The 21,444-nt window shown below is 41.1% G+C and overlaps 1 long non-coding RNA gene across 2 annotated transcripts in view; it reads right to left on the bottom strand.

Annotated features, from left to right (window-relative positions):
- LOC147268360 (uncharacterized) overlaps nucleotides 1–19,078 on the bottom strand; it is a 46,640-nt gene extending 27,562 nt beyond the window's left edge. For both annotated transcript variants that reach the window (XR_015112313.1, XR_015112314.1), the window contains exons 1-7: nucleotides 18,953–19,078; nucleotides 16,876–17,083; nucleotides 15,759–15,892; nucleotides 15,585–15,673; nucleotides 14,540–14,766; nucleotides 14,055–14,169; nucleotides 12,367–12,515 (exon numbers count right to left, since the gene is read on the bottom strand). This is a non-coding gene — a long non-coding RNA (uncharacterized LOC147268360). The remainder of the gene's footprint in view (nucleotides 1–12,366; nucleotides 12,516–14,054; nucleotides 14,170–14,539; nucleotides 14,767–15,584; nucleotides 15,674–15,758; nucleotides 15,893–16,875; nucleotides 17,084–18,952) is intronic.
- Nucleotides 19,079–21,444: the final 2,366 nt, after the last annotated feature.

The following is a 21,444-nucleotide window of genomic DNA, read 5'->3' as shown; positions in this document are numbered from 1 at the left end:
TTACCTTTCACAAAAAGGTGTCTTGAGCTCACATATGTCTCTCCACTGCTCTATCATTTATTGGTGACTCCAGACTCCAAAAGCATCAGTGTACAACCTTTCAAGGGTATTGTGTGGTATAAATGTTACTTGTTGTGAGCGTACAGCTTGATAAAAGACTTCTAACCCATGACGCGCTTGAGAGATGGTAAACAGTCATTTTGGACCGTTTTGCCGTTGTTTGTTGTTGGTGAACAAGAAGCGCCATTCGCTTCTAGCTAAATATACGCGGCTGGCTCTTTCTCCATTCTGGAGTCACTGCTTGAGAGAAACTTGTAACATTTGGGGGGTTTTCACTCCATAACTGGAGATATGTGTATGGTGGAATACGAGGTCAGTGCACAGTTGCTCCAAATGATTACAACGATCATTGACTGTCACTACGTTCATATTACATTTCATTGTGTTTTTTCAGATTTGAAAGTGATTAAAAGTAGGCTATAATGCTGGATGGTGATTGAATATGTCTGCAAACAACTTAAGAATAACCAGTCCAGGAGCAAACTTCAGCCCGTCGAGCACCAACCTGCCTGCTTCATGGCTTACATCTCTCTGCCATTCATTTGGTGTGCTGACAATATCACATGGATATCAGATTGGAAATGGGAAGCTAATGCAATATCCCATGACAAAGTACAGTTTTTCCAGTCTTACGCAGACTTTTTTTATATTTATGTCATCCTATTTCCTCCTTCGCCAGAGTCATAATCACAGCGGCCGCTAGAGAACTTCTGTCACTGGAATGTAAACAAGGCCTATATGTTCTTTTGGAGCAATTGGATTAACGACACATCATTTTTCTAGGGAGAACAGCCTCAAACAACTTCACTTCACATCAAATTGAGTCAATTTCTCCTGTATATCATCTCTCAGTCTCCTTCTCCCACTTCATATCAGAGCTCATTTCTGGTCTGAAAGCCGATCAGTCCAGTACATCCTCTCCCCATCCAATCTGAACAGATCTCTTGATTTTTATCTGTGTCTCTTTCTTGTTATCTCTATGTGAATGTGAGTATGCTCATGCTTGTGTGCCTGTCTGTCTCTTTGTGTGGCTTTTTTTTCTCTGTTTCCTCGGTCCAATTGAGGGGGATGAGTCAAATCCAGTGGGAAGTGAACAGCCTGTCAACAGAGCCCAATTGTGGACAGGGATAGAAAAAACAGTTGAGGTTAAATGAGGTTGCTACTGTTGACTAGATGGAGAAAAGGTCTGGTGATCCACTCAGTTAGAAATATGCACCTTTGAGGAAACTAAGGCTAGAGGGTCACACTGAAACAAGTTATTAAAGAAAGTGTGATGGTGGTCCTTTACTTCATTAAAAAAAAAAAAAAAAAAAAAAGCTATACAGTATTTTCTGAAAGGTGATCCTGAAGGACTGCCAAGAGAACTCAGTCCTTTGAAGATTACGACCTCCTTTATAAGAAAAAGAGGAATTAAAATGAAATGTGACTAACTTGATAGACTTCAAAGCGTGTACACTCACAAAGTTGACTTTTTCTGAGATGAGTCATTAGCTGTTTAAGGACTATTGAGAAGGATCTAGCTACATTTAGTGGCAACATAGTGGCTTACAACCCCATACCTCACCTCTCTAATGAAAACTTATGATACTGCATGCTACCTGTGTATATAAGTAGCCATAATGTTTTATATCTCTGTATTTTATATCAATATCCATAGAGTCAGATCTATTCTGATTTATGATGCTATAATTGGAGCAGATGGCATTATGTGTGTTTCTGATAATAAGGCACGATAGATGCACTCCAGTTACCCTGATCAGTAGCGTCACTTGCAGATAGGCTCTCCTTTGCAGGCCTCCTTCATCTTGCCTCGTTCATTTGCCTCAAATACAATAGTATTTTCTAACAGCACTGCTGCTGTTTTCTATGGTTACGGTGGCTCTGCACTCTCCATTTCTACTGAGCTAACACCGCAGCGAATGAAGCGACTGATGACAAAATGTGAGAGGAGGTGAGACTATGAGGGTACTGCAGTTGAGTGTGTGTGTGTGTGTGTGTGTGTGTGTGTGTGTGTGTGTGTGTGTGTGTGTGTGTCAACTCACTGTCAGAGAGAAGAAATAGAAACCCTAACGGGTGATTTGGATACTGCTGAAAATACTGAAACCGGTATCAAAATTTAAAGAAAAATCTATGTTCATGGAAACTGCGTGGCAGGTATTTTACTGTACTAATTTAAGTGTACTTGTATAAAAAAAAAAATTGCATAGAACCAAAATAAATAAAAAACATATGAAACAAATCCCCAAACTTTTGTTACCAAATGTCAATGTTTGATTTTTCTCAAGAAATACGGTATAAAAAAAAACATACTGCAATGTGAAAAATAACTGATACACCATACTGGAGGATTCCTTTCCTCTGACCAAATAAAACGCAATGAATCCCTCAAAATGCAAAGTGAGTTCAAAGAAAGTAACTCTTCTGCCGCTGCAGCGCTGCAGGGATTCACATGACAAAGTTCTACTCAACCTTTTTTCCTTGATTATTGAAAGAAAATGGCCAGATAATCAAGTCCCTGCATTTGTAAGATGCTTGTAATATCTTGCAAGCAGAAATATGTAGCAATTATGCCATGCAGTAAAAGAAAATGTTAAAAACAACTTCTCCAGAGCACAACCATGTAAACACCCGCTCATTTATTATTTAACCTAGAGACATGGTTCATTGCACATGAAGATGCTTCAAGGTAACGTATGATAGTGAGAGCTAATCTTTGCTTTTGATATTTTGCTAAAGAGGGATTCTTGCGTTTCATCTGTGACACTTCACAGTTTCAGAGCATCCTGCGCCATATAGAAATGTTAGACCTCAACTTGCTTTACTGATGAAATTCCCCCAAGGGATCATTAATAAGTAATTTTCTGATAATGCAAACCCATTACCCTCACAGCCAGCATAATACCAACAGTTCAATCTGTAAATAGGCATAATAATTTCTCAGGAGAGCAACAGTGGAACTTTTTTCTCTAGGTTCTAACTGCAACAAGTGAACATCTTTGTTAACATTCCGATTTTAATGATCATGCAAATAAATGAGACGCTACAAAAATGACAGGTGGATGCTGAAGAAGGGACTGGAGGCAGATCCATGTAACATGGATCACTGCATGTCCCCACAATTCTGACCCTTCCAAAGCAGGTTTAACTCTCTGGTTATCCTCATCATGTGTAATATTACAGTTACTTTAACCAATAAACATCATTGCCTCTGCACCGTTAGCCTAGCTGCTTTTCCTTGGGGTGAGCTTGAATCAGTCAAATGCTATCTTCCCGACACTCTCCTACAAAACAGGCCTCAGGGGTGCTGGCCTTGGTAGCTGGCACAGACTACCTTCAGTACGCAGCAGATAACATTCACTGAGAACAACAGCTGTAAGTAAGAAATTTAAAAGACTAGACAGAGAGACAACAATATGAGACATTTTGACAAAAATTTCATCTTGCAAAAGTAGAAACTGAGAATTAACATACAGGTTGAGAAGATTCTTACATATAAATTAAGTCACTATAGATTTTATGAGTGCAAGCCCTCTAAGAATAGTTGCAACAGAATGCAAGTGGAACGGGGATGAGTTACAATATGTAACAAATGTTCTCTTCATTGTTCTCTCAGAGCTGCTGCTATTGTGAACAGATGTAGTCAGTGCACACTGTGAAAAGACCCACCAGCAGTTAAGATAAAGTACATCAAATTACAACACCCCCACTACAGAGAGCAATAGTGCAGAGAGACGAGGCTGCTTCATGGTAAACACCAAACCAGCCCTGAGAGAGAGAAAGAAGGGCCAGTGATGCACACATAGTTTCTTTATAATGAAATGCTGTAGGGGGGAGTAACTCATGGCCTAACCCACTGGGTTCCCATTACACCATAATAACAGAATTAAGAGCGTGGCTTGGCAGGTGGATGAAACGTCGAGGCTGACCGAAAGCTGGTCAGGGCGTTTACCATGAAGAAAGCTGAAGGAGTCAAAGATAATCTCACAGATAGAAATGGACTAGAAATTTTCACTGCACTCTGAGACATCACTGTGTTGATACCTTTCAGTGCCTTCTAATGAGAGCCACAGACACAGGTACAGCTTCATTTGTGCCACCCTGGCATGACACATACAATGAAAATTGCAATATAACCAGTGACAGTGTTTTGACAGCACAATGCCTCGTGGGTATCCTCCATAATGCCCAAATGGATGACGTTGCCATGTAAAACATACAGAGATGACGCTCACACTGAGCGAAGTTGATGGGACACTACATCCCCTGCAGCGTCAAAGCTCTAAACCAAAGGAGTGAAAGCTTAAGGTGTAAATGAAGGATTGATGTGTACTTCAATCTGCACTCTTGTCTCTTTCTATAGAGTGACAATGCCACACTGACGCCACAAACACACCACAATGCAACAGTGAATATCAGCACTGAGATCAGCACTTTTTTAAGAGAGCATTAAAAGGAAAAATTCACTTATCAAATGTAGCGTGTAACACCAGAGGTAAATCCCACTGCCAGGGAGCGCCAGACAGGATTCTGTCATCAAACTCCTTTTAAAAAGCGCTTCACCAGTGGATGCGCTACACCCACCTTGTCTCTCCATACTTTATGAGAAGATGAAAAAGGCCCTGGAATACTCAGCAGACAGAGCCAAATCATTATCTACCAGCGCCTGAAGATAAGTGAGTATGAGAGGCAGAGGACGGGACGTGACCTCTCTCCACACACCAACGCTGCAGTAGAAGGAGCTTCCATGTCTTGGACACAGTATGCATGAAAAAGCATGAATTGCTGGTTATCCAATGTAAGTAGAGTGACACGCTGAAATTACTGTTTGGAGAAAAACACTACTAATAATGTATACAATCATAGTGGTTTGGTGTCCCTGATATAGGACAACAAATCAAATTTAATTGAGTGTTTGTATCCCGTTTTCCAGGGTCACGGCTCACTGAGTGACAATCTAGTAGCTGATTGAGTGAGACAGCAATGAAACAACCAGATGGAAGAGAGAAAAAAATGTAAACACCTCGCTGACCTTCATGAAGAGACGTCAAGTTTATTAATAGAATGGTGATGAGGATTTACTGTGACTTGTCTGTCTTCTGAAACTTCTTAGACAGTGCATGGCCTGTGCTCCCTAACAGGGTTAAACACAATGTAAACACACCTAAAAAAAAAAAAAAAAAAAAAAGAGCATTTAACACTTGTAAAATCAATTTATGATGTTCCACCTTTTAACACATCTCAGCAAACATACACAGCAATCTAGGCTAACCATCTCATGTCGCTCATGCTAAAAATCATCAAATAATCAGCGATGCAATTTGGGCTCAGCCACTTTAGTTCTATTGTTCCATTGTTATGGGTTTCATATGATAATGACTCATCATAAAATGCAAGTAGGGTAAGTAGGATTTACGAGAACATGAATTCAATTCGTTTTTTATCTGTTAATACTTTTGGTTCAAATTTTGCCCTCAATATTGCAGGTACATGATACTTTCCCTCCAGAAACACCTTCTGCAATATCAGCAGCTTCAGAGTGATTGAGATTTCCTTTCGCACCCTTGGACTCTGCGAGCTTTGGCTCCACACCTGCAGAATGTCACCACTGTGTGACCTGAGCTCTGCTCCCATGTCTCCTTCACCATCAGCAGTGAATGTGTGAAAATGAGAGGAGACTCTGGGGTTCAGCGGTGTCTTCCTGTGGCTTGCTAACTCTGTGCTAGCTTGCCTTCTACAGAACTCAGGAAATAACCAGAAGCCTGTTGGTGTTCCAGGTTGGAGGTTTTAGTTTCTGGGGATAGAATGACTGGAGTTTTTGTGGCATGGGTTGGCAACCCACGGCTCCAGAGCCTTATGTGGCTCTTCTTTCTCTGCTGTGGCTCTGGAGCTGGTTTTGGAAAGTAAATAATGAGTATTTGATTTAAATTTATTTAATTTTGATTAGTCACTTTTTTTTAAATTTAATTCTAAATTTGAAGAGTATGATGATCTTGTAGCATCGAAATAAAACACGTTCAATTTCTTGTCGCACAAAACTGTCCTCACAATCGCGGATGTGTGACACCCGCCAGCACGCAATTCATTGAACTTTTCAATCCCTGGTAGCCCAACCCTGGACAAATCCAAGAAAAGAAAAGTTTCTGAAGAAATGTTTTTGATGCATGTAGAAATAAAATTTTGTTTTCTCCGTAGCAGTTCATTGATTTCATAATGGTAAAAAAAATGATATATGCAGTGTTATCTTCGTTTTGGATGTCAAAAGGGTTTTGAGACTCCCGATGTTTTCTTTTCTATGGTAATCGGGTCCAAATGGCTCTTTGAGTGTTGAGGTTGCTGACCCCTGTTGTGTGGGATACTGGGCAGGAACTTCTAACAGGTCATTTTTACTCCGTACGATTACGCTGGAGGAAATCCCTGATGGCTGGTGTATTTCCCACCATCTCTGCACCTCCTCCTAGTCCTCCCACCTTTTAATTGAGAGATCTGGAGCCCTGTGTTTTCAGTTTTCCCTTCAAACTGCAGCCTGGAGCTCAGCCGAAGCTACTTCTCATCTGCATCATCCTACTAGCAGAATGCCAGCCAGTGGTCGTGTTCCTTCGACTGCCAGGCATTTTCTCATAGCAGGTGTGAACGGCACCATAATGCTCACAGATTAACCTGCCGCTGGCTGAGACCTTCAGGTAGTGTTCCCCACCTCGCTCCACTGAGCTTCGAGTCTTGAATGGAGGTGGCGTTCACAGCCCCCGGGAAGTCTGAGAGCTCTTGTGTCACACTTTCAGACATAATTGAATTATGTTTTTTTTTTTCTACTGTTAGCTCTACTGCAATCTTTCTAAAGAAAAGTAAAAAGTAAAGCTTTTCTTAGACAAGAGTCCACACCTGTTTCCACAGGCCCACATAAACGCTCATCCCACCGACTGCTGGCACGAGTGTGTCACTCAAAGCACTACAGTACAAACAATATTTCCCTAAACTGCCCCAAAGTAAGCCGCAGGTATCAGAGAAGAGGATGGCATGACGGTTAAAATAGCTAGCAGCTCATCATCATCCCCCTCAGATTAGACATGAGCTACTGGATGGTCCCCTGTTTTTCAAGTTTGAATTTTTCGGATTATTTTTCCAGGTTGCAGTTTCAGCTGCAGAAGCAGCCAGAAAGGCTGGAGGCGAAGGGAAACACATGAGGGACGTTATTATGCTTTGTCATCAAAAAACACAGAGGTGACTGTCCAGCAAGACAGCATCCAGCAGCCCCTGGTCCTGGTGCTATAGCACTTTGTCATGCTCCTGACCCCTCTCCTCCTCAGACTGGATCACAAGTATTGGTGTTGGTGACAATGACAGGTTGAACATGTATGGTCTCATCCCATCATAACAAAAATTACACAGCTGCACCTTTCAAGACCTTTGCAAAGCTGCTTCATCCCAGCCTTCAGTGCCTTCTGCCTTCAGTGGGCACTTTGCAGCTGCTTCCATGGACACACATCTTTCTCCTCTAACAAAGGGATGTACACACAAACACATTTGCAGTGCTGGTGCAGCCCAGTCACTCCCCCGTGCCTTCATGCATGAAGAATCTTCCTGAAATATGTATTTCTGAGTGTAAAGAATAATCACCCAGCTCTAATCAGCTTGGCCAGTGTGATATTTCAACACAATCTTTTGAACACATGGGCCTGCTGATGACACTATCATGTGTTTCCAGCGGCCTGACCGATGGCTTTCTCTGATGAGCTGTGGCAGACACAGCAGCAGAGAAGGTTATGGGCTGGTTAAATCATAAAACAATGTCTATGTACCCGCTACAGACAAGCAGGCACCTGCTGACGGAGAGCTGCTGAGTGAAGCCTGATATTCACTACTTCTAAATGCCAAGGCTGTTTGTCAGGACAAAACCCTTTCCCGTATAATCATGAATACAATAATAATTACTATTATTATAACTGACAAAGAGCCCTCTGTTCCTCACCCAGTCATGTATTTGAGGAATTTGAAGTCTCTGAAAGTAGCATGTCCCTACTCAAGTTGGAGGCATTCAATTAGCCGCAGTCACTCATCGCGTCAGAGTGATCACAGTTAGTGAGCTGCCTACAGGCCACCTAGGTGTCCCCTTAAGGCTCTTCTAGGTAATACAAAGAATAAATGTTTGACTGCCTCGACCTTGTTCGGTCCAGGAGATGAACATTGACATCCCTCTGCCTGTCAGACCACAAGGACATCACTGTGCTCTCTTTTGGGGGATTCCCCAGGAGAGTGATGTCACACATCTTGGAAAAATGTTTGAAGCATTCATGCGGCATGTCCAAGGCCTTCAGTTGAAGCGTATAGATGATAAGCTATGGAGAGAGAGGAGAGATGTTGGATCACACATTCTGCATCTGGTATTAACTTATCTCCAAGACCTGGCAGATAACAATTTGGCTCCGTCTCCAGCTTATTTTTCAGCCTTTTTCATCTTGCTGCTGAGAAAGGGCAGGTGCAGCACATCCACTCGTGAAGCGAGTTTTAAAAGAGTCTGATGACAGAAACCTGTTTGGTGCTCCCCGGCAGTGGGATTAAAGTGACACTATACCTAAAATGGGTACTTTGCCATTCAAGTACTCACAAATAGATCTCTAAAGCTCAAGAAGACTTTTTTTCACTTACGCCCCACTTCTTTGTCACTCCAGAATACAGAGAAAGCCAACCACACATATTTAGCTTGAAGCTAATGGTACCTCATGGCCACCAAGTATAAACAACAGCAAAACAGTCAAAAATGTTGGCTTCATGTTAAATATTCTTGGTTGGCTCTGTCTGCATTCTGGAGCCACAAAGTCACACAGGGAAATAAAAAAAAAAATAGGAAAAAGAAATTAGTTTGGTGATGAAATCTCTTGTGTAAATAAGATCATAAAAAATAGTTTAATGTGCAGTTTTCTTTTTCGAATGGTTTTGTAATAATTAACAAATATAACCACTCTGATCAGCTAATATCAAGGTCAGTTTTAAATCCATTTGTGGGTATTCATACCTGCATCCAGTTTAAGCCGCGCCCACACCAAGTAGAGAGTAGTAAAACACAGATAATGGAGTATGTTTATCTACCTGTGATGATGGTGAGAGGACATCTGTGTGCATGCTGTTCAGCAGCGTGCAGCTGTGTGTGTGTGTGTGTGTGTGTGTGTGTGTGTGTGTGCGCGCGCGCGCGTGTGGTAGCTGGCCCATCAAGGAATGATGTGAACACAGCCACAAAATGAGAATTTTCCTTCATCGTGACCATTTTACTTGGATGATCATCCTGATCATAAAAAGTACATTACCTGTATCAGCTCATCCTTGTGTGTGTAGGGGCCACCTTTGGGGCTTTTTGCAGTTTTTATTGCAGGGCCAGATGAGCTGAAACTCTGACAATAACATATTTTAAAGCCACCTGACATGATAGATGACACAGTCCACCTTGTAGGATATTGCCATTTTTCTGCAGTGTCTCCTTTGGCTAGCACACTGTCAGCCTACTTGGTGCTTAAATCCTATAAATACTGAGAGAATGACACCGTTTTAACATTTGCTCAGTTTTACACTTGTCATGAGAGCACAGTTTGCATTGGAGCTTGTTTTAAGACAGGGACACATTCATCATGCAATAAAGTGATGTAAGGTGTTAAAAAGGCCAACGTGAAACTCTGCAACTGTGAGTCCTGTTGTGAAGAGAAATTGCAGCTATTTCAGGATTGTGTCTTTGGCTCCACTGTGATGATTAACTCTTACGGCTACTGGTTTGGAATGTGTTTTTGCTTGCGTGTGTGTGTGTGTGTGTGTGTGTGTGAGGATACTCTCATCTTAATGTTTCTAGACAACAACAACTTTAAAAATGAATCACAATTATTGATGGTTGCGTTTAAGCATCTGCAATCTCTTTTCTGCATCTACACCTTCAGAAGAAGCTATGCTAAAAAAAACTTTTGCTGGGATTCATATTCTTATGTGAAGGCCAGTAATATAAATAATGCATAAACCCTATTACATTCTCAGCAACATGCTATATAACAGCACTGGTCTTACTGGTGACATTTCTTAATTATGGCACATGTATTTCAAGAAGGTCGGTATAGATTTAATTACTTGTTAAAAATGTCGGGACAGTGTTTAACCGCCACCTGTCATTGAGGCACATGCTGACATCTCCATAGAATTATTAAACACCGTATCACAGGTTACCATCAGTAATTGACCAGGGGCTTGTTTCAGGGAGGAGGCTCATCAAACACAGAGTGTGACCCTGAACTGTGAGTTGATTTATCTTCATATTGGAAAACTCTTGAGTATTTTAGCTATGAGCCAGTATGAGTCAAATTAATCACCTCTTGGTAGATTCACTCTGAGTTAAGCGCCTGCACCGCGATTTTAAAAAACGAACGTTAACAGAGCCTCAATACTTTCATTCACCATGGCAACAGTTAAAAAAAAAAGAAGACTGCATACTTCAGCCCTGTGGATTCCAAATCCTCATTCCAACATATGCAAGTTTGAACGTATTTTTAAGGGAAAATTGAAATTTGAATGTATCTATTCATTTAAATTTAATCATGCTTATAAATTACAGGTGAAAACTAGTAGAAGGTTACTGAAGCTAAATTTTACATTTAGGTGCAATCCTGCTAGCCAGAATTTAAAAGTATAAGCAGTTAAAAATTAAATATAGGCATCATATTTGATATATAACACAAAGTAAATATCATATATAACACAAAGTAAATATGCAAAGGCAGTTTCAGAGTGCAGCAGGTTTGGTGTTGGTGGTGTGTGGACAGATAACATGCAGATATAGTCTGAAGAAAAAGAAAAACTATCGGAATATTTTCATACATGTCTGGTAAGGTCTTTCACTTTTGTTTGTCTTTTTTCATGGATTCATGGAGAAGTCTGCCTTCCATCCATGCATTATAATGACTGTTAGCAGTCACACTGGTTACACGGTGCTTGTACAGCAGGGGAAGAATGGCTAGACATGGAACTGAATGGATGGATGGAAATATAGAATATATGCAAATACTGTGCTGCATTTTGAAAACAACTGGTGGTAACTTCAGTTGTCTACTTGAACTAATGCTGTACAAAACCTTCTCCTTTTAAGATCTTTAAACGTGTGTGTGTGTGTGTGTGTGTGTGTGTGTGTGTGTGTGTGTGTGTGTGTGTGTGTGTATGTGTATGTGTGTGAATGCAAACCTAATTTAGCAGGAGGAAAGAGTGTGATTGTGCACGTATGTAGGAGGGTGTGGGGGAGGTAAGACAGATTCTAGTAGAACTGTGAAGCATTGTGTTCTGCTCGATTCAACACCAAACCTCTGATTAATGAACAGCACAACAATGCCAAAGCTTATTTTACTCGGAAAGTGTGATCCATCCAACTCCACCGCATGCATATAGGCCCAGATTTGGGTTTAAAACAAAAATATTTGTTAAAGTAACCCTTCCTGAATGAACCTAAACCTATTAAATTAACGTATTATCTGAATGGTTTACCACATGTAACTGAACTGCCCAGTAGTCTGAACTGATAAAATGAAGACACTTATTGATTTATTTATTTATTATTTGTAGCCAACATGTGTCATGCTCATTAAATAGCACTCACTTGTACAAACCATAAAAAGGGCCCTTGGAGCAGTGGTACATAGATCAATCTGATGTACCTGAGCATATGAAAATAGCCTTTGTTTTCCAATAGCCAGGTTAAAATAAAAGCAATTTTCAAGTCAAACTCTATTCTAAATCCCATTATTATCAGTATTTAACTTTCAGTACAACTATAGGAAGTCAGGTTTGTTTGTATAGATGCATAAATTCATGTGTAAACAATCAATTATTAGTGTGCAAGATTTATATTCACCGCATGGAAACCAGGACACACCATTGGGATGTTTGAGGGACTTTGTATGTAGTCGTCTAATGCTACAGATTGCTAGACAAGCTGCCTGGCCATATGTCCTTGGCAGGCCCTGACAAGTTTTTAATAGTCCACTGTTGTCCAGCATATCATGCCTCACTCTTCATGCCTCAATCTTCAGTCTCTTGTAATGGCTGTGTGTTTTTGTCCAGCACTGATTCCCCTCAAGGCTATACACCAAAACACACTGACAACCCCACAAATACACAAATCCCCTCTGACAGGATGTCCTTAAAATTTTCACATGGGCACGTAAATATAATTTGAGCCAGAGGATGAAGGCTTATTAAGGCACACCAGTATAAGAGTAATCTCACAGAGTTTAATGAAATGCAGGCTCACCAGAAAATTTGGGAAATGTTGTCTGTGTTGATTCTTACCTGCTGGTGCTCTTGAATGAGAATGAGGTGCTGACATGCTTGGCTCAGTGTGGTGATGGTGGTGTGGGCTTCCAGAACCTCTGCAGTCTGATGGATGCACTCCCTGTCAAATCCTCCTGTACTTGGCTGCCCCTGTTGTTGTCGTGCCACTGACAAGATGGACAAGGTTATCTCTGACTTTATTTACACACAGTAGCAGTGGATTGCTGCGTCTCTTTGCATGATCAACAATATTAGCTGGTTTTTGTTTTTTTGTTTTTCGCTATCTACTATGCCACCCTGGTAACAGCTCAGGGACGTGTGCAAATCTCTACTCTCAATTTACAAGTCTGGGTGTACGGTGTGCAAACTAACACTTTGATTCATAATCCTCCTTATACACAGGTATGTAATCAACGTGAACAGATTTGTAAATGGGGCTAATATACGTCCACATTGTAACTGCAAAGCACATCTTTCTTTTCCTCAGACAAGGACAGTGAGAGCACGGGCCAACACATCCAATTTTACCTGAATTTAACAGTTAAGGGTTGGATTTAATGTATTATTTTGTTTTGTGTGTGACATTTCACAGCATATTGTATACTGGCATTTCACAGTGTCCAAATCTGTGCGATTATGCATCCTTTTTTTCTCACAATTTGGCCCAACTAACTCATTAATCTGTCATATTTGAACCCACAATTTTACTTTTATTACAATTTATTTCATTCTATCATTTAAAAGAGCACAACTTCTTATTTAACACAATACTGTATTTTCTTATAATAGCAACAATCTGACCTTAGCTCATCACTTCAGTTATTATGACTGACCTTGACTCTCAGCCGGTTCATGCTTGAGTCTAAGTGAGTGTTTGCACCCGCACTTGGAGACATTTCATTTAAATTTCACTTTCACAAGAACAAAAATATGTTGTGTGTGGAAACAGTGACCTTGACTTTTGACTGCTAAGACTGAAATAAATTCATCCTTGATTCAAGAGAATGTTGGTACCACATTTTAAAATAATTCTCTCATGGTGCTACTGAGATATCACTTTAACAATAATGGGATGGACAGAACACAGAACGCCTCCGGCCACAGCTCTCACAAGGCCAAAGGAATGAAAAATGGCTGAAGGAAGTTTTGACTCACTATTATTCCCAGAATACTGTAATTATACTATACGGTGGGTTTCTGCAGCTAATCTAGCCACTGCATTCTGAGCACGCTCAGATTTACAGCTCTGGTTTGAACCTCAACCACCCACAACCTGTTGACACAAAGTTAGTGATGGAAATACAATGAGAGCCAAGGTTAAAAGCATGGTATTTGATGTTATAGTAAACAATTATGGTATGACATTGTGTCGCAATCGTGGAAGGAAATTGCCCTATTTGTTAGTTTAAATGATAATTACTATGTAAACATGAGTCCTTGCAATCCTGTTTTCACAGTGATAGAAGTTACAGTTTTGGCCCTCTGGGGTGAGAAGATCCTCTGGGAGACACTTTTTCTAGCGATTAGTTGACTTAATTATCCTCACTGGGAATAGACTACTTCTACCAGACTGAGGTTGCTTGGGGGATGTGAGGGAGGAGAAGGAAGAGAAACGGAGTAGGAGTAAAAATAAGACAAAAACATAAGAAAGGTATCGGGATAAGAGAAGACACATGAATAGTGTGATAAGGAAAGATCTGACTGACCTGTAGGGACTCAATCAGTCCAAGGGTCCAAATATCCAGGATGGTCTCCTGCGCCTTTCTTTCCAAACTCCATCCTGATTTTGTTCTCCATCATTCTCTTCTGGTCCTGTTGAATCTGTGCAGATCAGTAGAGCATAAAGTTTGAACTTCACACTCTTAGTTCAGTAAATGTTTATCTAATCTTGTTTACTCTTTTGTTCTTTAATTTCAAGGGAGGGTGCATTCTTTGTTGGTTTTAAGAACAAAGCTTAAAAAACTTTTCAAAGGGGCCTTTACAACCGACAGGTGGTGAGAACGTGAAATTTAAAAGAAAGATTTTGGGGTTTTGGTGAGGCGTAGAGGGAGTGGGGTGTAAAGGAGGTGAATGTGCTGCTTAAGTACGATGACTTCCACCAAAGCAATCTACAACTGCTTCAGATAATAGTGTCAGCAATCCATGATGTGATGCTGAAAGATGACAAGCTCCACATGAAGCCTCACTTTACCTGCAGTCCTTCCTCACTCTGCTCAGCCTTTGTTTCAGCTCTATTGCCAGCATCGATTCCTCTGCTGCTCTGACAGCCTCCACCACGTCTCCATCCTTTTTACCGTCTCTTCCACCTCTGGGACTAACATTGTCTTCAACAATCTGCTCTGTCTGGATCAGATCTGCCTCCTACGTTTTCAACGAGGGCCTGTTCTTCCAGCTCCTTTGTGTCCTCTCCTGCTTTCACTGAACAGAAATAATCAGTGTGAGAATAACTTGCATGAATCCAGTCAAATTAAAGAATTTGATTTTGATTTTCATAAATAACAATATTGCACTGAGACTAAAAATGATTTTGCAAAGAAATTGAGTGAGGGTCAGCCATATCAGTCTGTATTGTATGTGCCATGACCCTTGAACATATTCTTTAGTAAAATGATAAATTTGAAATTCAATTTTAAAAAAATGCTCAAAGAATTTACTTTCCATTAGATGTCTAAAATTTATTTAAGTACAAATAGTATAAAGCACAAAAATATAAAATGCAATTTGAGATTACTGGAAAATAAACCGATAATTTGGCAGTGTATCAGCCTGACATTGTGTCATTTTTCAACCTTGGTTGATATTTTTTACTTTACACTCATTGTTTTACATGAAACAAAATCTGACAGTGATTTAATTGAAAGAATCATCATTTTCATCAGAGTCAGATAAAGGCCAGCAAAAGAGCTCCTCCATTTTAAGTTAAATGGGATTAAAATGAATAAAAACAAAGGCCACCAATAAGCAACAAAGTATTTGTACTACACTCATGTCTGTCACTGATGATTTCCACTGTTTCTGATAAGAAAGCTGAACCATGATATTAGCACATACTTTGTTCCACTATGTTGTTTCCCAAATGTCTTGAGAACCCCCCCCCCCCCCCCCCCACACACACACACACACACACCACCACCACCACCACCAACCAAGGAAGCCTCCTTTACAGTGAGAAACAGTGGGAAGGGCACTTAACAAATACCTCTTACAGTACTACCACTCACAGTACTACCACCCACCTTCATCTTGTATTCTCTGTCTCCCTCTGCAGACAGACGGCAGAATCCACCGACTCCATCGTCTGACTGTTCCCCAGACTGTCCTGCACCTACAAATGGTTACATGAATAATTCAGCATTCATATCTTCTTCTCAGTCTATGTGTACACCTGTTTTTAATTCTGGTTGACTTACAGGTGCAACTGGGAGTGCAGACTCTTCCTCTGCCTGAGTGAAATAAGCTGTCACGTGGGCAGGACGTCTTTTTGAGAACACTTCAGCCTCATACCCTGAAATTCCTTATCTTTCTGATGCAGCTCCTTCTGAGACTGTGAAGTAGGTAAAGTTATGAATGGAATCATTTCAACAAACTGCACATGTAGAGCTGTTAAACTGAAGAAGTGGATGTGTGTGTAAAAAGATGGGGTGCGTGATATTAAAACAGTTATACCCATGCAGAAACTCAAAGTCAGCCACGACCTCTTCAACTCAGCTCCTTAAACGCAACACACAGGAGAGACGGCTGAGCAAGTGGCTCAAGTACCTCACTGTTGCTGCGACCCCCGACTCAAATTATGAGATTCAGCAGAAATTCATGTGTGCTGTGAATAATAAAAGTTGTAATGTACATATCTGTGAGCAATTAGGAAACATTTCAGCACGGCCAAAAAAAATAGCCATTGAAAATATATTTTTTATTAATTTTGAGACTAAACATAAAACTGTTATTGACAAGAGACCTGACCATGTCTCCAATCCATCTCAAAAAACAAACAAATGAAAGAGATTTGATATTGTAATGACTTGGCATTGCTGAGTGCACTCAAGGAATCAGTCCAAGGCCTGGACATCCAGCACTGAAGAAGTGCCAAATTCACAATCTTTGGAGAAATCTTTTTGTCAGCAGAACATAAAGAACCTTGAAGCCAACATAAGTTTTTTCAGGGGGAAAAAAAAAATGAAAGAACCACAATTGCCTGGTTCTAAAGTTTTTCCATGTTCTTCTGCTTATTCCTGTTAAGGGTCACGGGGGGGGGGGCTGGAGCCTATCCCAGCGGCTACGGGCGAGAGGTGGGGTTCACCCTGGACGGGTCACCAGTCCATCACAGGGCCAACACATAGAGACAGACAACCATTCACACTCACAGCCATGTGCTAACCACTGCACCACCGTGCCACCTCTAAAGTATTTATAAGGAAGTATTTCAACTTTTCAAGGTATATGATTTTGTCACTTTACAAATTAATAATAAATTAAATGGATTTGAATAAAGGTTATCCTTGCAAAAGTGACTTTTTTTTAATGTGTCACCTGTGTCAGTAGGTCTCTGTATAATGGCCGGCTTCTTCGTGAGGGCCAGCTGGAAGGCTCCGTTCTGAGCCTCGTCCAGTCGCTGTTCCTCCCTGCTTGGCCAGGAGTCTGCCTGCAGGCTATGAAAGGGCATTATGCCTTCCTCACAGACGGGGTCACCAATGAATGACAGGTCATAAATATCTCTTTGCGGCAGTTAGGCTGGGGTCTGCAAGATATCAAAGTGTGGGATGGCACAGCACGTGAGTTCCATTTTAAATGAGAATGGAAAGTCTTATTGATAGCATAACTTAAACAAAAGGTCACAACTGACAAAAGTATATGTATGTATCACTTTACATTAATGACCTGAATCAAACTCTAACATTAAGAGCAGCTTCGGGGAAACATGAGTTGTATTTCACTCCAAAGTCTCATGTTGCAGTTTAGAGGTAAACACAGTTTATTAGTGTTGGAGTGAGTGAATCATGACGGAAAGTCCTCCAGAGAATACAGTGTGGGAGGTGGCTGTAGAAAGTCACTGTGAATGCAGACAATAACAGAAATTGTGAACTCACTCAGGCTTGGTGTTTTTAGAGAATACCATGATGGTATAACTAAGGGCAACCAAGAGTGCGGCTGCTGAACTGGCTTGGTAACATTTCCACAACCTTGACGGTAAAATATAAATTGTCTTCACTGAACAAAAGCACACAGAGCCACTAGTCTACATCTGAAAGGGCAGGTTGTTCTCCTGCTGCTCTAATAGACCTTGTAGAACATACCAATAGGTTTCAAAGAAGGCAGTGGACTCTTTTAGATCAAATAAGTATTAGTTCTTTCAAATTCCCTTCGCCTTTAATCAATAACATCTATGTTTAACAGCAGTTCTACACACGCTCAGTTTTCAAGTCATTACCCTCGTGCAGAGAGACAAAATGAATGAAGTCCAAAACACTTCATCCACGATTGTGAGGATTTCAAAGTTCAGTTGTTTTTATTTATTAATGACAGTTCTTAAACACTGTGTAATTATTAAGCCCTCAATTTAGTCTTGCAGACAGGAACACTGGGAGTTGTTTTTGTCCAGCCCTTATCACTTAAGCTACATTAAGAATGTTAAAACACTTTTCAGTGTTTTAGCAAGATGTGCAAACTGACAAATCAGTGTAAAATGTTTAATTTTCCAGATAAAGTGACGGTAATCAACCTTTGTAATGATGCATTAGGAATTCTTTCAATCTGCATTCCCCTTGCGGATGCAAGCGTCTGAGATGTGTTGCCTCAGGAGAGCTGTCATCTCCCTCAGGGGCCAGGTGAGAAGCTCAGTCATCCGCGAGGAACACGGAGTAGAGCCGCTGCTCCTTTGTGTTGAAGGGAGCCAGTTGAGGTGGTTTGGGCATCTATTATAAGGATGCCACCTGGCGCCTCCCTAGGGAGGTATTCTGGGCAAGTCCTATGGTGAGGAGGCTGCGGGGCAGACCAAAGACCAGGTGGAAGGAATATATTTCTGATCTGGTTGATGTGTCCAGAGAGAGGGAAGTTTGGGGTTCCTTGCTGGAACTGCTGCCACCACATCCTGACTTCAGATAAGCGTTTGAAATCGGGATAGATTGATGGAACATGCACCTCCAACTGCTGTGTTGCCCGCCCTTCATTCAATTTCAATCTGTTTCTTTGGGAAGGATAATCTGTAATCCATCCCTTTGGCAAAATTTTGGGGTCCTGATCTGACACTGAACTAAAAAGGAGGCTCTTAAAATCCTCACAGGACAGGCCAACCAGGGGGGCACAGAGCAGTCTCTCAGAGTTCTGCCAGCTCACAAACTGTGAGGGAGATGAGCAATAAAAATGCATGTATGTTTGACCTTCACTTTGAAACATACCAGCATTTCCTAAACTGTTGGTCTGTGGCGTCACAGAGCATATATTCATCTTGCTTTACAGCTCAAAATGCTGTTTGTTTGTTCCTTTAATCGAAATCGGTGTTCCATTAAAGAAAAAATATTGTCATAAATTTGCCGGATTGGTTAAGGTGAAGATATCAAGAGTTTAAAGACTAATATCTCAGAGAAAAATATGTGCCAGAGGCCATTACCTGGGTCATTATCAGAAGTGTGTCCCTGCCTGAGTGGCGAGCGTCTTCCCCGGAACTCTCCTGGAGGTGCTTGACGAGACTCTCAAGAATTTTCACATTTTCTCCACCATTTGAGCCTGGATGACCACCCTCAGGCTGATGATGGAGCCGCATCACTGACAAACACACGGGGAAGACGCTGAGCATGAGCAGTAATCCAGTCATGAAGTTAAATTATATAAATAGTTATATCATATAGGAAATTCAATCTGAATTTCAATTGTTCACAGAAACAAGTTAAAAAATGTGTAGTCTGGAGCAACGTATGGTGAAGAAAACCTATTTTCTTTCTTTCTTTTGATTTCTATCATTTGTCTTGCCGGTTGACAATGTTTGATTTAAGTATGAGAATAAGATTGTTGTTGACAACAGATGTGACCGTGTCTCCAATCCATTTCACTTTCTGGATCTGTGTTTCTATCATTTGTCTTGCTGGTTTGGTGCATGCGCAGATCAGACAGATACACTACCTTGACCTTTTGTTTTTTTTTTATCTTATGATGCTTGATAAAAACCTAAAATTTGTTCTAAAGTATGTGATGACTGTAAAGTAAGGTGCTTTCTGGCATGACTCCACTAGCTAAGAAATATTTTTTTACACCTGGTCTAAATGGACAGTACACAGGAAATAAATTATTGACATGGTTTCTTCTTTATTTAGCCATGTTTTTGTTTTGTCTTTTTTCATAAACTGTCAAAGTAAACTTAGAGACTACAAATCAGCACCAATTAAAATACAGGACACACCTCTTTTTATTGCATTTCATTGCCTTCTATATTTAATATGTATATTTTAGTGCAATAGGCATTTTCCCTCTTATTCTATAAACTTGAGCATCTTCTTTTTCCAATTGCCTCCCTCTCATCTTACCTGGGGACTCCAATTCAGGACTCATTATTACTACATACCTCTCTGTGATAGCATTCTATTTTACGCCAATATTCTAAAGATGATAAAAACACCAGAGTACAAAGTTTAGTTGACTGATGTTTAACAGATCAATTGACTTGAATTTATTACTGAGAGGATGTCCTCAAGTCATTGCAGGTACTGTGCTATGCAGACGGGGTGGAACTGCGACCCCGAGCCTGCAGAATGATACTAGGTGGGTGGAAGCCTTGAATGTTTAATGATGCCAGCCAGGTTTCGTGGCACCTTCTGTCTATCTGTGATTGGAGGGCTTGACTCAGCACCAGCAACAGGAGTTTGACGGGGTCCTGCTTCATAGGGCAGGATGAGAAGCAACGTGGCCCTTCATATAGGACAGATGGAGGATACAAGATATCTTTCCAGTCTACGACCTTGTGGAGCCCCGTCTCTGCCTGTGGAATTTGATTCCTCCATTCTTCTTGTGTCAGTCTCCCCCATCATCCCTTCTTTCCACATTATGTCTTCCTTTCATTTTGCCTTCGCTTCCATCGCTCCTCCCAGCTCTTCTCTTTCAACTGCACCTATCTCTCGGTTTTTCGACTCCACCCCGTTCTCCTCTGTTTCCTCCTCTCCACCTACCTCTCCATCACATTCTTTCCATGCTTCTCCCCCATACCCCTTCACCTGTCTCCTCTACCTCCTACACCAACCTTTACTCTCTTCCTCTCTGCTTCTGCTCCACCTGATCTTCTTCCTCACCTCTTGGTCTTCTTCTCAGCTGCCCTCAGATATTAAAATTCATCCGGCAAATACTTGGGCCACATGCACTGTTTTTAACGGCCCAGTATACTCTGTCCACAATACAAATCTGCTAATTTATGTTTGTGCAGTTACAGCTGTGGTACCAAATTACAGGTGTGCAGCTTCCTCATCTGGAGCAATTCTACTCTGGTTGGCTGCCAGTTGTCACTGGGGGAAGGTGGTGAAATCAGCCCCGAGCTGACCTCTACTATCTACCATGTTAGGATGAGCATGATCATGTTTTTAATGTTTCAATATTGTAATTCGAAGTGTTCTTAGAATTTGTCTCATTTGTCTTAAATTGATTTTGGTGGCCACAGCACCTGCACCAAGGAGGCCCTCTGCCTCCCCCCAGTGGTAAGACAGTTCTGACCTTACTACAGTTTGGACGAGTCGCTATTGACTGATGTGTGCTTAAAGCTCCATTAGTGTGCAGCCTATTGATTTTTCTCAGCAAGTGTGAAAAGTTAGCCTTAATCTACTTTTAATGTTGCTTGCTCTAAGGTCACAGAGCAGCTGCCTGCGTGTGCGGGGGCTGACCTCTGTGGGAGCTTCTGCAGTGGCCAGGGCTGTTTATCAAATTACGGCCATTTCTTTTTTCATTTTCTACCTGCTTGTGTGTGTGTGTGTGTGTGTGTGTGTGTGTGTGTGTGTGTGTGTGTGTGGTAAACATTATTTTGACAAACCACACCAGCAGCGGCACAACGTTCTAAAAGTTCATTAGGACTGTTGTAGCCTCATCTTGAAATCGATTTTTTTTTAAATATTGTTTTCAATGTCT

Source organism: Aulostomus chinensis, chromosome 3 (assembly GCF_037954235.1).
Source record: "Aulostomus chinensis isolate RoL2024-O1b breed Wild chromosome 3, RoL_Achi_v1.0, whole genome shotgun sequence".
In the NCBI taxonomy this organism is placed as follows: domain Eukaryota; kingdom Metazoa; phylum Chordata; class Actinopteri; order Syngnathiformes; family Aulostomidae; genus Aulostomus; species Aulostomus chinensis.
The sequence above is the reverse complement of the archived record's forward strand: the minus strand, read 5'-3'. Positions and strand labels throughout refer to the sequence as shown.